This window comes from Pinus tabuliformis, chromosome X, assembly GCF_031772625.1.
Source record: "Pinus tabuliformis cultivar Carrire ecotype Pingquan chromosome X, CPIR1, whole genome shotgun sequence".
Lineage (NCBI taxonomy): Eukaryota > Viridiplantae > Streptophyta > Pinopsida > Pinales > Pinaceae > Pinus > Pinus tabuliformis.
The window spans coordinates 490,219,859-490,223,015 of NC_142308.1; the positions used below are offsets into that span (position 1 = coordinate 490,219,859).

The 3,157-nt window shown below is 38.6% G+C and overlaps 1 pseudogene; it reads right to left on the reverse strand.

Moving 5' to 3' along the window:
- Nucleotides 1-424: 424 nt before the first annotated feature.
- Nucleotides 425-1,721, reverse strand: LOC149140805 (V-type proton ATPase subunit D pseudogene; annotated as a pseudogene).
- Between the last annotated feature and the right edge of the window lie 1,436 nt (nucleotides 1,722-3,157).

A 3,157-nucleotide genomic window follows, 5' to 3' on the forward strand; every position in this document is an offset into this window, starting at 1 on the left:
TTTGTTAATTTTAAAATTAATTTGTTGACCATTCTTCAGGGAAAGAGCTAGTTGAAAAAGTATGATTGGGTACCAACGATTTTATGGAAGGATCGATGCCTGAAGCCAACCAACGTGGATCCTATATAGACATGCATTAATAATATTGGAAGACCTAGGATCTGGAGTGAAAATCATTAAAGAAGATGGAATTGACTGCCTGCTCAATTTCCAGAATTATTTCTCTTTTAAATGTGGACGTGAAAGTGAGTCGAGTGATTTTTTCAAAGTGAGTTGAGTGGTTTTTTTCGTGATGGCTTCAAAATCATTTAAAATTTCCCTTTTTTTTCATTATGGGAAATATTTATGAGTTTGAAAGTGAATAGTAAAGGTGAAGATAAAAATAAAATAGTAAAGGTAAAGGTGTTTTTTTCCCTTGGAAAAATCGTAATTTTCATTATGTGAAGGAAAATTACATGTTGTATATGCAAAGTGCATATGTTGTATGTGAGGCAGAGTGCCTGTCGCAAATAGGAGTATCCAATTTAACAAAAATTAGTGCCTTGTATCCATGCAGGGAGGCACTGTTCTATGAAGAAGTTCAACAAAAATAAACAAAATAACTCTACATAGAGAGTGTATGTCTGCTATATATACATCTGATAATTTAAAAGCATGAAATATTTACAAATGGTAGAAAATGCAAAAAACCAGGCTCCAGATGAGCCATTTAGTCTGTGATGTCCATAAACGGTTGATGGTAAAACTGGTAATGAGTACCATCCCTCTATTCCCAAATTAGCCAAGTGCCAAGAGGCCTGACCGCAACTTCTTTAGATAGTAGATCGATAGTTGTGTTTCGTTCCCTCTCTAGAAAATAATATCCTCATCCTTTTCATTTCCCATAGACAACAGATTGTGTGCGTCACCCATCGAAATCCCCTTCTGAAGCGCAAAATTCTCCAAAACCTGCTCTTCAGCAAAATCCTTGGCACTCTACATATGTCTCTCGAGATCCCTCTTCTTATAACTCTGATTATTTTCAGCCTGAAGAAATCCTCTCTCTCCAACTCGTCAAGCTCCCCCTTGATATAACTGATGGTATTCTCCAATCTGGGCTTGACCATGTTCTCGAGCGCATTGACCTTGTGATTTGTGGCCTTGATGGCCTCGTCCAGTGTCAGAAACGAGGTCTGCAACGAGGCCAACTTTACCAAAACCTCGATGGATTTTATGTAAGCAGATCGGCAGAGCTGTACTTGTTGCCCGCCATGGGCGAGGCCGGTTAGAACGTTGCTCCTTCCTGTGGATCCTTCCCCGCCACTGCCCGCCTCCGAAAAGTACTCAAATTTGGGGAGTTTGACGCCGACCACGTTGTCCTGCTTGGCCCTGACCCTGATCGTGGCAGAGTCCACATTCTCCCTGACGATGTGCTTGATGTTTTCCCCCTCGGTGTACTTGGCCTCCGTGAGGGCGAATGCCGAGGCCTTCATGATCTTGCCCATAGACTCCTTCATGGCCACGGTGCGCTTCAGAATCTGTCGGAACTGCATTGTGAGGGCATCGCTCTTCTTCTTCAAGAGGGTGTGGCCACGCGTTGCCCCCACCAGGCATGCCTTCATCACGCCTAGCATCGTCACCATAGGCACCACATTCAGGTGTTGCCCTTGCCCTGACATTTCTTGCTTCCTCCTACTCCTCAATCGATCAATCAATGGCCTGTAATTCAGGTAGTCTCTGGAATTGTGAATTCAGTGAGGAAGAGAGCTATCTCACCAAGTTAAAGGTGTTGTATTAAAGGTGAAAGTAAATAGTAAAGGTAAAGGTGAAAGTAAATGGTAAAGGTAAATTGATGTTGTAAAGCATGGTGGCTTTTATGAAGATAGAGGATAAATGGTTAAGGAATGAGAAAAATATATGAGTTAGAATAAATGTTAAATGATAAATGGTGAGTTGTTGCACATAGTTTTGAGTGGGTGATATATGATTTCATAAAACCATGTGTGGGTTTAAGAATGCATAGCTTTATTCACTGATTGTAATGATGGTAATGTATGAAATGGTGTATGCACATGGTTTATAAAAAAATCATGAATATTATATATATATACCATCAACAAATTTTCGAGGTATTTTAATTTTCATATGGGTTGAAATATTGGTTTAGTTAAATGAAGAGTATATGTGATGAAGGAGAGGAAGATGACTATGGATAATTATTTGCAGAATTAAGGGAAAAACCACAGTGATGCCATAACAGTTGGTGTACATGATGAAAAGTTTGAGAAAGAGATCGTTGAATTAAAGGCACAACTTGATGTGCTGATGGAGATGTTACAAAGTCAGAAACATGGATGGATAATGAAGAAGACAACTAGATGACCAATCAAGTAGTTGATTGCAAGGAGACAAAAACACAAGTTGAAAGTTTTGTTAAGGGAAGCAGAAACACTCCAGATAACAGAGACTAATGTATGCATTTGTGAACCAGAACAAGGATTGATACTTGGTGAGGACGATGATGATGCCGAAACTAAATCTGTTGATCTAAACGCGGGTTCAATTCCCACAAATGGTGCCACAAATTGTTTATAAGGATGTGTTGTATATGATGGACATGACATTAATTTTATTTCATGCAGAGATGAAGACCAGTCTTTTGAAATGATTTTTGAAAGAGACCGTAAAATGATAATGAAATGTGAAGAAGAACTACCACTGCTAGAGAATATGTTGATGGAACCTGAATCTAAGAAAGTTGCAAATGAAGAAGAGAAATGCTCAAGCATGCTTAGCAGTGAGAATGTGAAACTTGAGATAAAATATAATTTTCAATTTAATGTTGGAGATGGTGAATTGATGTTCCAAACTAATAACACTAAAATTCAATCAGAAACTAAATTGGATGATTAGATTGAAGAATTAAGGAGACTGATGGAAAAAGTACACAAACTGAGATATTGTGACATGAGACAAACAGACAACATGATATATTTGACTGCTCGAGTCTACATCAACATGGAAGGAGGAAGATCACAACACAAGATTTGGAAACCAGGGAGGAAAAAGGAATCAATAGTAAAACAACAACAACATGACAGAGCAATTGATTTACTGCAAGTGAAAGTTTGGGATCTAGGAGGAGCTTATGAAGACATATGGTTGGAAGACCATGAAT